The sequence below is a fragment of the Pristiophorus japonicus genome, chromosome 3 (genome assembly GCF_044704955.1).
Source record: "Pristiophorus japonicus isolate sPriJap1 chromosome 3, sPriJap1.hap1, whole genome shotgun sequence".
Classification (NCBI taxonomy): Eukaryota; Metazoa; Chordata; class Chondrichthyes; family Pristiophoridae; genus Pristiophorus; species Pristiophorus japonicus.
In genome coordinates this window covers 229,079,122-229,093,718 of record NC_091979.1, presented here as the reverse complement: position 1 = coordinate 229,093,718, position 14,597 = coordinate 229,079,122, and positions in this window count along the sequence as shown.

Here is a 14,597-nt window from a genome sequence, read left to right as displayed (position 1 = left end):
TCCATTTCGTTATGAAGTTCGGGACCTGGAACGTCAGGACCCTCATGGACAACTCCAACAGCGACAGGCCGGAACGTTGCACCACCATAGTTGCCTGGAAACTTAGACGCTTTGACATCGACATCGCCGCCCTAAGCGAGACCCGGCGGGCAGGGGAAGGCCAGCTCAAGGAACAAGGTGGAGGTTACACCTTTTTCTGGAAAAGAAAACCAGAGGAAGAACGCCGCCTTCACGGAGTCGGCTTCACCATCAAAAATGAGCTGGTCGACCGCCTCAAAGATTCCCCCTGCGGGGTTAATGAACAACTCATGACTCTTTGACTCACCCTATCCCAGAACCAATGCGTCACAGTCATCAATGCATACGCCCCAACACTCAATGCAACAGATGGGAACCAAAGAGGGTTTTTATTCCAACCTCGAATTATCCCTATCCCACGTCCCCGCGGGCGACAAATTGATCCTCCTAGGTGACTTCAACGCCAGGGTCGGCAAAGACACAGCCCTCTGGGGAGGCGTGATTGGCAGAGAGGGGGTAGGCGAATACCAACCCCAGCGGTGCCCTACTCCTGACAAAATGTCTAGAACATGAACTTCTCATCACCAACACCCTGTTCCGCCAGAGGGACAAATACAAGGTATCGTGGCAACACCCTCGCTCCAAACACTGGCACCTGCTCGACTATGTCATCGTCTGAGCCAGGGATCGCAAGGATGTGCACATCACCTGCGCCATGACAGGAGCTGACGACTGCTGGATGGACCACTGCCTAATCCGATCCATCATCGACATTAACATAGCCCCAAAGCGGAGGGGGCAGCAGAAGCAGTGCCGCAAAAAAGTTAATGCCGGGACACTTAAAGACCCAGCTAAGAGAGCCCTATTTGGCCAGCACCTCACAGCTAATCTGGGGATGACCCTGAGATGCTGAATGCCCACAGCGCTTGGTCAGCCCTCCAGGCTTCCATAACCAGTGCCTGTGAAGAGAAACTTGGTCACTCAACCAGAAAACACCAGGACTGGTTTGGTGAGAATGATCAGGAGATCCAAGAACTAACAGATTGCAAGCGCAGAGCATTTCTGAGCCTCAAGCAACAACCCAACTCGGGAGCAGCAAAGCAACATTACAGGCGGCTCAAGACTGAGGTCCAACAAAAAACCCGGGACCTAAAGAACAGGTGGTGGATGGAGAAAGCACAGGAGATACAACAACTGGCCGACAGCCACGATATGCGAGGATTCTTCATCGCAGTCAAGGCCACCTACGGTCCAAGCACCCAAGGCCCCACCCCACTGCTGGTCAAGGACGGGGAAACACTCATCAAGGACACCGAGGCTGTCAGGGCCGCTGGAAGGAGCACTTCAAAGATCTCCTCAATCGAGACTCTGCCTTTGACTCGAGTGTTCTCGCCTCCATCCCACAGCATGCGACCCGCCACCACCTCAGTGAAACCCCAACGTTGCACGAGGTAGGAAAAGCCATAAAACAGCTCATGAACAACAAGCCTACGGGAGCGGATGGAATCCCTGCTGAGGATTTAAAAGTATGGCGGAGAGGCGCTGTTGGCGCGGATACATGGCCTCATCTCTCTCATCTGGAGGGAGGAGAGCATGCTGGGAGATCTCAGAGATGCAGTGACCATCTTTAGAAAAGGGGGACAAGTCCAACTATGGCAACTACAGAAGAATCTCCCTGTTATCAGCCACTGGGAAAGTTGTCGCTAGCATTCTCCTCAACTGTCTTCTCCCTGTGGCCGGGGAGCTTCTCCTGGAGTCGCAGTGCGGATTTCGTCCCCTACAGGGCACAACGGACATGATCTTTGCAGCGCGACAGCTGCAGGACGTACAGTACTGAGGGAGTGTTGCACTGTCGAGGATGCCATCTTTCAGATGAGGCGTTAAATCGAGGCCCCATGTGCCCTCTCAGGTGGGTGTAAAAGATCCCATGGCACTATTGGAAGAAGAGAAGGGGAGCTCTTCCCGGTGTCGTGTGGCCAATATTCATCCCTCAACTATCACAAAGCCAAGATTAACTGGTCATTATCACATTGCTGTTTGTGGGAGTTTGCTGTGCACAAATTAGCTGCCACATTTCCCAGATTACAACAGTGACTACACTTCAAAAAGTACTTCATTGGCTGTAAGGCGATTTGGGACATCCTGAGGTGGTGAAAGGCGCTATATAAATGCAAGGAATAGAGAGGGATATAAATAAAGTGATGGAGGGCGAGACAGACAGAGAAGGACAGGGAAAGGAAGGGACGACAATAGAGTGACAGAAACAGTAGTAGGAAACTGAGAGAGAGATTAAAAAACTGGGAGACAGAAATAGACAGAGAGAAAGAGAGAGGGGAAGAGAAAGAGAAAAAGAGAGGGCGAGAAAGAGAGCAAAAGAGGGATAGAAAGAGAGAAAGAGCAATAGAGAGAGAGGGAAAAAGAGAAAGGTAGAGATAGAAAAAGAAAGACAGAAAGAGACAGTGATTGAAATATAGTTAATGATAGAGCGAGAGGCAGTTGAGGAGCACAGTCCCAGGAATGTGTATTTCCCTGCTGTCTGATGCTGTGAGGTAAGGTTTAAGGAACATGTGGTTTCCTACTTAAGTGTTGGTTGAAGGGGAGTGTTGGAGTTCGGGGCGGGAGTCGCATTTCAGTCGGCGGTGCAGTGTCCTGAGCCACGGGAGTGGAACAGCCTCTAGCCGGACTGTGTGACAGAACTGCCTGGAGCCGGAGCCGGAGCCGGAGCCTGATAACTGTGCCCTCACTGAGCTGCCGCAATGGGCTGTTAAGAGACAAGCCGAGATTCAGCCAGCCCGCTCCCTGACGACACACACAGCCGGGGATCGCAGTAACTGCAGCCTCACAGCCGAGGTAAGGAGCCAAGGGATGCGGTGCGCGGGTGTGCGGCCGGTCACAGAGCCGCCGCATGGGGAGTGGAGAGTGGGTCTGGGATTGGAGCTCCGTTTGCTACGGTCACTGTCAGCGATGCTGTGCCCGGTGTGGCCGGTCAGCGGAACAACCCCCAAATACACCCGCTCTCCCACATCACCCCACCCCACGGCACTCCTCAACAAACCCCCTCAACATCAGTCCCCAACAACCCCCCCAACATCACTCCCCCACCAAACACCCCCCAACATCACCCCTCCAACATCACCCCCCCAAACATCACCCCCCCAACACCATCCCCCAACATCACCCCTCCAACACCACCCCTCCAACATCACCCCCCCCAAACATCACCCCCTCAACACCACCCCCCAACATCACCCCCCCAACACCACCCCTCCAACATCACCCCCCCCAAACATCACCCCCTCAACACCACCCCCCAACATCATCCCCCCAACACCACCCCGCAACATCACCCCCCCAACACCACCCCTCCAACATCACCCCCCCAAACATCACCCCCCCCAACCTCACCCCCCCCAACATCATCCCCCAACATCACCACCCCAACATCATCCCCCAACATCACCCCCCAACATCACTCCCAAAAAGCACTCCCCCCAACAGCCCCCCCAACATCACCCCCCCAAACATCACCCCCCCAAACATCACCCCCCCAACATCACCCCTCCAACATCACCCTTCCAAACATCACCCCCCCAACATCACCCCCCCAACATCACCCCCCCAACATCACCCCTCCAACATCACCCTTCCAAACATCACCCCCCCAACATCAACCCCCAACATCACCCCCCCAAAATCATCCCCCAACATCACCCCTCCAACATCACCCTTCCAAACATCACCCCCCCAACATCAACCCCCAACATCACCCCCCCAAAATCATCCCCCAACATCACCCCTCCAACATCACCCTTCCAAACATCACCCCCCCAACATCAACCCCCAACATCACCCCCCCAAAATCATCCCCCAACATCACCCCCAATATCACTCCCAAACAGCACTCCCCCCAACAGCCCCCCCAACATCACCACCCCAACATCAACCCCCAAAATCACTCCCAAACAACACATTCCCCAACATCCCCCCAAACCCGCCCCGCACCACCACCCCCCAACATCACCCCCCCCAAAATCACCCCACCCCCCAACATCACCACCCCAACATCACTCCCCAACATCGCTCCCAAACAGCACTCCCCCCAACATCACCCCCCCCAACATCACCCCCCAACATCAGCCCCCAACATCACCCCCCAAAATCACTCCCAAACAGCATCCCCCCAACATCACCCTCCCAACATCACCCCCCCAACATCACCCCCCCAACACCACCCCCCCAACATCACTCCCAAATATCACCCCCCAACATCACCGCCCCAAAATCACCCCCCAACATCACCCCCCAACAGCACCCTCCAACATCACCCCCCAACATTACCCCCCAACATCACCCCCCATAATTACACCCCCAACATCACCCCCCAAACAACACCCCCCAACATCAACCACCAACATCACCCCCCGCAACATCACCCCCCAACATTACCCCCCAACATCACCCCCCATAATTACACCCCCAACATCACCCCCCAACATCACCCCCCAACATCACCCCCCAACATCAACCCCCAACAGCACTCCCCCCAACAACCCCCCCAACATCACTCCCCCACCAAACACCCCCCAACATCACCCCTCCAACATCACCCCCCCAAACATCACCACCCCAACATCACCCCTCCAACATCACCCTTCCAAACATCACCCCCCCAACATCAACCCCCAACATCACCCCCCCAAAATCATCCCCCAACATCACCCCTCCAACATCACCCTTCCAAACATCACCCCCCCAACATCAACCCCCAACATCACCCCCCCAAAATCATCCCCCAACATCACCCCTCCAACATCACCCTTCCAAACATCACCCCCCCAACATCAACCCCCAACATCAACCCCCAAAATCATCCCCCAACATCACCCCGCAATATCACTCCCAAACAGCACTCCCCCCAACAGCCCCCCCAACATCACCACCCCAACATCAACCCCCAAAATCACTCCCAAACAAAACCTTCCCCAACATCCCCCCAAACCCCCCCCGCACCACCACCCCCCAACATCACCCCCCCAAAATCACCCCACCCCCAACATCACCACCCCAACATCACTCCCCAACATCGCTCCCAAACAGCACTCCCCCCAACATCACCCCCCCCAACATCACACCCCAACATCAGCCCCCAACATCACCCCCCAAAATCACTCCCAAACAGCATCCCCCCAACATCACCCTCCCAACATCACCCCCCAACATCACCCCCCCAACACCACCCCCCCAACATCACTCCCAAATATCACCCCCCCAACATTACCGCCCAACATCACCCCCCAACATCACCCCCCAACATCACCCCCCAACATCAACCACCAACATCACCCCCCACAACATCACCCCCCAACATTACCCCCCAACATCACCCCCCATAATTACACCCCCAACATCACCCCCAAACATCACCCCCCAACATCACCACCCAACATCACCCACCAACATCACCCCCACCAACATCACCCCCCAACATTACCCCCCAACATCACCCCCCATAATTACACCCCCAACATCACCCCCCAACATCACCCCCCAACATCACCCCCCAACAGCACTCCCCCCAACAGCCCCCCCAACATCACCCCCCCAAACATCACCCCCCCAACATCACCCCTCCAACATCACCCTTCCAAACATCAACCCCCCAACATCACCCCCCCAACATCACCCCCCCAACATCACCCCTCCAACATCACCCTTCCAAACATCACCCCCCCAACATCAACCCCCAACATCACCCCCCCAAAATCATCCCCCAACATCACCCCCCCAACATCACCCCTCCAACATCACCCTTCCAAACATCACCCTCCCAACATCAACCCCCAACATCACCCCCCCAAAATCATCCCCCAACATCACCCCCCAATATCACTCCCAAACAGCACTCCCCCCAACAGCCCCCCAACATCACCACCCCAACATCAACCCCCAAAATCACTCCCAAACAACACCTTCCCCAACATCCCCCCAAACCTCCCCCGCACCACCACCCCCCAACATCACCCCCCCAATATCACCCCACCCCCCAACATCACCACCCCAACATCACTCCCCAACATCGCTCCCAAACAGCACTCCCCCCAACATCAACCCTACCCAACATCACCCCTCAACATCAGCCCCCAACATCACCCCCCAAAATCACTCCCAAACAGCATCCCCCCAACATCACCCTCCCAACATCACCGCCCAACATCACCCCCCCAACACCACCCCCCAACATTACCCCCCAACATCACCCCCCATAATTACACCCCCAACATCACCCCCCAAACATCACCCCTCAACATCACCCCCCAACATCACCCCCCCAACATCACCCCCCAACATCACCCCCCAACATCACCACCCATCATCAACCACCAACATCACCCCCCGCAACATCACCCCCCAACATTACCCCCCAACATCACCCCCCATAATTACACCCCCAACATCACCCCCCAAACATCACCCCCCAACATCACCCCCCAACATCACCATCCAACATCAACCACCAACATCACCCCCCGCAACATCACCCCGCAACATCACCCCCCAACATTACCCCCCAACATTACCCCCCAACATCACCCCCCAACATCACCACCCATCATCAACCACCAACATCACCCCCCGCAACATCACCCCCCAACATTACCCCCCAACATCACCCCCCAACATCACCCCCCAACATCACCCTCCAACATCACCCCCTCCAACATCACCCCCCAACATCACCCCCCAACATCACCTCCCCAAATCACCCCCCCAACATCACCCCCCAACATCACCCCCCAACATCACACCCCCAACATCACCCCCCGCAACATCACCCCCCAACATCACCCCCCCAACATCACCCCCCCCAACATCACCCCCCCGCAACATCAGCCCCCGCAACATCAGCTCCCAACATCACCCCCCAACATCACCCCCCCAACATCACCCCCCCAACATCACCCCCCAACATCACCCCCCAACATCACCCCCCAACATCACCCCCCAACATCACCCCCCAACATCAACCCCCAACATCAACCCCCCAACATCACCCCCCAACATCAGCCCCCGCAACATCACCTCCCAACATCACCCACCAACATCACCCCCCAAACGTCACCCCCCAATATCACCCCCAACATCAACCCCCAACATCACCCCCCCCAACATCACCCCCCAACATCAACCCCCCAACATCACCCCCCAACATCAACCCCCCAACATCAATCCCCAACATCACCACCCCAACATCAACCCTCCAACATCACCCCCCCAACATCACCCCCCAACATCAACCCCCCAACATCACCCCCTAACATCAAACCCCAACATGAACCCCCCAACATGACCCCCCAACATAACCCCCCAACATCAACCCCCCAACATAACCCCCCAACATCAACCTCCCAACATCACCCCCCAACATCACCCCCCAACATCACCCCCCAACATCAGCCCCCAACATCACCCCCCAACATCACTCCCAAACAGCATCCCCCCAACATCACCCTCCCAACATCACCCTCCCAACATCACCCCCCAACATCACCCCCCAACATCACCCCCCAACATCAACCACCAACATCACCCCCCACAACATCACCCCCCAACATTACCTCCCAACATCACCCCCCAACATCACCCCCCAACATCACCCCCCAACATCAACCACCAACATCACCCCCCACAACATCACCCCCCAACATTACCTCCCAACATCACCCCCCCAACATCACCCCCCAACATCACCACCCATCATCAACCACCAACATCACCCCCCGCAACATCACCCCCCAACATTACCCCCCAACATCACCCCCCAACATCACCCCCCAACATCACCCTCCAACATCACCCCCTCCAACATCACCCCCCAACATCACCCCCCAACATCACCTCCCCAAATCACCCCCCCAACATCACCCCCCAACATCACCCCCCAACATCACACCCCCAACATCACCCCCCGCAACATCACCCCCCAACATCACCCCCCCAACATCACCCCCCCCAACATCACCCCCCCGCAACATCAGCCCCCGCAACATCAGCTCCCAACATCACCCCCCAACATCACCCCCCCAACATCACCCCCCCAACATCACCCCCCAACATCACCCCCCAACATCACCCCCCAACATCACCCCCCAACATCACCCCCCAACATCAACCCCCAACATCAACCCCCCAACATCACCCCCCAACATCAGCCCCCGCAACATCACCTCCCAACATCACCCACCAACATCACCCCCCAAACGTCACCCCCCAATATCACCCCCAACATCAACCCCCAACATCACCCCCCCCAACATCACCCCCCAACATCAACCCCCCAACATCACCCCCCAACATCAACCCCCCAACATCAATCCCCAACATCACCACCCCAACATCAACCCTCCAACATCACCCCCCCAACATCACCCCCCAACATCAACCCCCCAACATCACCCCCTAACATCAAACCCCAACATGAACCCCCCAACATGACCCCCCAACATAACCCCCCAACATCAACCCCCCAACATAACCCCCCAACATCAACCTCCCAACATCACCCCCCAACATCACCCCCCAACATCACCCCCCAACATCAGCCCCCAACATCACCCCCCAACATCACTCCCAAACAGCATCCCCCCAACATCACCCTCCCAACATCACCCTCCCAACATCACCCCCCAACATCACCCCCCAACATCACCCCCCAACATCAACCACCAACATCACCCCCCACAACATCACCCCCCAACATTACCTCCCAACATCACCCCCCAACATCACCCCCCAACATCACCCCCCAACATCAACCACCAACATCACCCCCCACAACATCACCCCCCAACATTACCTCCCAACATCACCCCCCCAACATCACCCCCCAACATCAGCCCCCAACATCACCCCCCAACATCACCCCCCAACATCAGCCCCCAACATCACCCCCCAACATCACTCCCAAACAGCATCCCCCCAACATCACCCTCCCAACATCACCCCCCAACATCACCCCCCAAACATCACCCCACAACATCAACCACCAACATCACCCCCCGCAACATCACCCCCCAACATTACCCCCCAACATCACCCCCCATAATTACACCCCCAACATCACCCCCCAACATCACCCCCCAACAGCACCCCCCAACAGCACTCCCCCCAACAGTCCCCCAACATCACCCCCCCAAACATCACCCCCCCAACATCACCCCTCCAACATCACCCTTCCAAACATCACCCCCCCAACATCACCCCCCCAACATCACCCCCCCAACATCACCCCTCCAACATCACCCTTCCAAACATCACCCCCCCAACATCAACCCCCAACATCACCCCCCCAAAATCATCCCCCAACATCACCCCCCCCAACATCACCCCTCCAAGATCACCCTTCCAAACATCACCCCCCCAACATCAACCCCCATCATCACCCCCCCAAAATCATCCCCCAACATCACCCGCCAATATCACTCCCAAACAGCACTTCCCCCAACAGCCCCCCCAACATCACCACCCCAACATCAACCCCCAAAATCACTCCCAAACAATACCTTCCCCAACATCCCCCCAAACCCCCCCCGCACCACCACCCCCCAACATCACCCCCCCAATATCAGCCCACCCCCCAACATCACCACCCCAACATCACTCCCCAACATCGTTCCCAAACAGCACTCCCCCCAACATCAACCCCCCCAACATCACTCCCCAACATCAGCCCCCAACATCACCCCCCAAAATCACTCCCAAACAGCATCCCCCCAACATCACCCTCCCAACATCACCCTCCCAACATCACCCCCCAACATCACCCTCCCAACATCACCCCCCAACATCACCCCCCAACATCACCCCCCAACATCAACCACCAACATCACCCCCCACAACATCACCCCCCAACATTACCTCCCAACATCACCCCCCAACATCACCCCCCAACATCACCCCCCAACATCAACCACCAACATCACCCCCCACAACATCACCCCCCAACATTACCTCCCAACATCACCCCCCCAACATCACCCCCCAACATCAGCCCCCAACATCACCCCCCAACATCACCCCCCAACATCAGCCCCCAACATCACCCCCCAACATCACTCCCAAACAGCATCCCCCCAACATCACCCTCCCAACATCACCCCCCAACATCACCCCCCAAACATCACCCCACAACATCAACCACCAACATCACCCCCCGCAACATCACCCCCCAACATTACCCCCCAACATCACCCCCCATAATTACACCCCCAACATCACCCCCCAACATCACCCCCCAACAGCACCCCCCAACAGCACTCCCCCCAACAGTCCCCCAACATCACCCCCCCAAACATCACCCCCCCAACATCACCCCTCCAACATCACCCTTCCAAACATCACCCCCCCAACATCACCCCCCCAACATCACCCCCCCAACATCACCCCTCCAACATCACCCTTCCAAACATCACCCCCCCAACATCAACCCCCAACATCACCCCCCCAAAATCATCCCCCAACATCACCCCCCCCAACATCACCCCTCCAAGATCACCCTTCCAAACATCACCCCCCCAACATCAACCCCCATCATCACCCCCCCAAAATCATCCCCCAACATCACCCGCCAATATCACTCCCAAACAGCACTTCCCCCAACAGCCCCCCCAACATCACCACCCCAACATCAACCCCCAAAATCACTCCCAAACAATACCTTCCCCAACATCCCCCCAAACCCCCCCCGCACCACCACCCCCCAACATCACCCCCCCAATATCAGCCCACCCCCCAACATCACCACCCCAACATCACTCCCCAACATCGTTCCCAAACAGCACTCCCCCCAACATCAACCCCCCCAACATCACTCCCCAACATCAGCCCCCAACATCACCCCCCAAAATCACTCCCAAACAGCATCCCCCCAACATCACCCTCCCAACATCACCCCCCAACATCACCCCCCCAACACCACCCCCCCAACATCACTCCCAAATATCACCCCCCCAACATCACCCCCCCAACATCACCCCCCAACATCACCCCCCAACATCACCCCCCAACATCACCACCCATCATCAACCACCAACATCACCCCCCGCAACATTACCCCCCAACATTACCCCCCAACATCACCCCCCATAATTACACCCCCAACATCACCCCCCAAACATCACCCCCCAACATAACCCCCCAACATCACCCCCCAACATCACCATCCAACATCAACCACCAACATCACCCCCCGCAACATCACCCCCCAACATTACCCCCCAACATCACCCCCCATAATTACAATTCCAACATCACCCCCCAACATCACCCCCCAACATCACCCCCCAACATCACCCCCCAACATCACCCCCCAACATCACCCCCCAACATCACCCCCCAACATCACCCTCCAACATCACCCCCCCCAACATCACCCCCCAACATCACCCCCCCAACATCACCCCCCCAACATCACCCCCCCCAACATCACCCCCCCAACATCACCCCCCTACATCAACCCCCAACATCAGCCCCCCCCAACATCACCCCCCAACATCACCTCCCCAACATCACCCCCCCCAACATCACCCCCCCGCAACATCAGCCCCCGCAACATCACCTCCCAACATCACCCCCCAAAATCACCCCCCAACATCACCCCCCCAACATCACCCCCCCAACATCACCCCCCCAACATCACCCCCCCAACATCACCCCCCCAACATCACCCCCCAACATGACCCCCCAACATGACCCCCCAACATGACCCCCCAACATCACCCCCCAACATCAACCCCCAACAGCACTCCCCCCAACAACCCCCCCAACATCACCCCCCAACATCACCCCCCAACATGACCCCCCAACATCACCCCCCAACATCAACCGCCAACAGCACTCCCCCCAACAACCCCCCCAACATCACTCCCCCACCAAACACCCCCCAACATCACCCCTCCAACATCACCCCCCCAAACATCACCACCCCAACATCACCCCTCCAACATCACCCCTCCAACATCACCCTTCCAAACATCACCCCCCCAACATCAACCCCCAACATCACCCCCCCAAAATCATCCCCCAACATCACCCCTCCAACATCACCCTTCCAAACATCACCCCCCCAACATCAACCCCCAACATCACCCCCCCAAAATCATCCCCCAACATCACCCCTCCAACATCACCCTTCCAAACATCACCCCCCCAACATCAACCCCCAACATCAACCCCCAAAATCATCCCCCAACATCACCCCGCAATATCACTCCCAAACAGCACTCCCCCCAACAGCCCCCCCAACATCACCACCCCAACATCAACCCCCAAAATCACTCCCAAACAAAACCTTCCCCAACATCCCCCCAAACCCCCCCCGCACCACCACCCCCCAACATCACCCCCCCAAAATCACCCCACCCCCAACATCACCACCCCAACATCACTCCCCAACATCGCTCCCAAACAGCACTCTCCCCAACATCACCCCCCCCAACATCACCCCCCCCAACATCACACCCCAACATCAGCCCCCAACATCACCCCCCAAAATCACTCCCAAACAGCATCCCCCCAACATCACCCTCCCAACATCACCCCCCAACATCACCCCCCCAACACCACCCCCCAACATCACTCCCAAATATCACCCCCCCAACATTACCGCCCAACATCACCCCCCAACATCACCCCCCAACATCACCCCCCAACATCAACCACCAACATCACCCCCCACAACATCACCCCCCAACATTACCCCCCAACATCACCCCCCATAATTACACCCCCAACATCACCCCCAAACATCACCCCCCAACATCACCACCCAACATCACCCACCAACATCACCCCCACCAACATCACCCCCCAACATTACCCCCCAACATCACCCCCCATAATTACACCCCCAACATCACCCCCCAACATCACCCCCCAACATCACCCCCCAACAGCACTCCCCCCAACAGCCCCCCCAACATCACCCCCCCAAACATCACCCCCCCAACATCACCCCTCCAACATCACCCTTCCAAACATCACCCCCCCAACATCACCCCCCCAACATCACCCCCCCAACATCACCCCTCCAACATCACCCTTCCAAACATCACCCCCCCAACATCAACCCCCAACATCACCCCCCCAAAATCATCCCCCAACATCACCCCCCCAACATCACCCCTCCAACATCACCCTTCCAAACATCACCCTCCCAACATCAACCCCCAACATCACCCCCCCAAAATCATCCCCCAACATCACCCCCCAATATCACTCCCAAACAGCACTCCCCCCAACAGCCCCCCAACATCACCACCCCAACATCAACCCCCAAAATCACTCCCAAACAACACCTTCCCCAACATCCCCCCAAACCTCCCCCGCACCACCACCCCCCAACATCACCCCCCCAATATCACCCCACCCCCCAACATCACCACCCCAACATCACTCCCCAACATCGCTCCCAAACAGCACTCCCCCCAACATCAACCCTACCCAACATCACCCCCCAACATCAGCCCCCAACATCACCCCCCAAAATCACTCCCAAACAGCATCCCCCCAACATCACCCTCCCAACATCACCGCCCAACATCACCCCCCCAACACCACCCCCCAACATTACCCCCCAACATCACCCCCCATAATTACACCCCCAACATCACCCCCCAAACATCACCCCTCAACATCACCCCCCAACATCACCCCCCCAACATCACCCCCCAACATCACCCCCCAACATCACCACCCATCATCAACCACCAACATCACCCCCCGCAACATCACCCCCCAAAATTACCACCCAACATCACCCCCCATAATTACACCCCCAACATCACCCCCCAAACATCACCCCCCAACATCACCCCCCAACATCACCCCCCAACATCACCATCCAACATCAACCACCAACATCACCCCCCGCAACATCACCCCGCAACATCACCCCCCAACATTACCCCCCAACATTACCCCCCAACATCACCCCCCAACATCACCACCCATCATCAACCACCAACATCACCCCCCGCAACATCACCCCCCAACATTACCCCCCAACATCACCCCCCAACATCACCCCCCAACATCACCCTCCAACATCACCCCCTCCAACATCACCCCCCAACATCACCCCCCAACATCACCCCCCCAACATCACCCCCCCAACATCACCCCCCCCAACATCACCCCCCCAACATCACCCCCCTACATCAACCACCAACATCAGCCCCCCCAACATCACCCCCCAACATCACCTCCCCAAATCACCCCCCCAACATCACCCCCCAACATCACCCCCCAACATCACACCCCCAACATCACCCCCCGCAACATCACCCCCCAACATCACCCCCCCAACATCACCCCCCCCAACATCACCCCCCCGCAACATCAGCCCCCGCAACATCAGCTCCCAACATCACCCCCCAACATCACCCCCCCAACATCACCCCCCCAACATCACCCCCCAACATCACCCCCCAACATCACCCCCCAACATCACCCCCCAACAGCACCCCCCAACATCACCCCCCAACATCAACCCCCAACATCAACCCCCCAACATCACCCCCCAA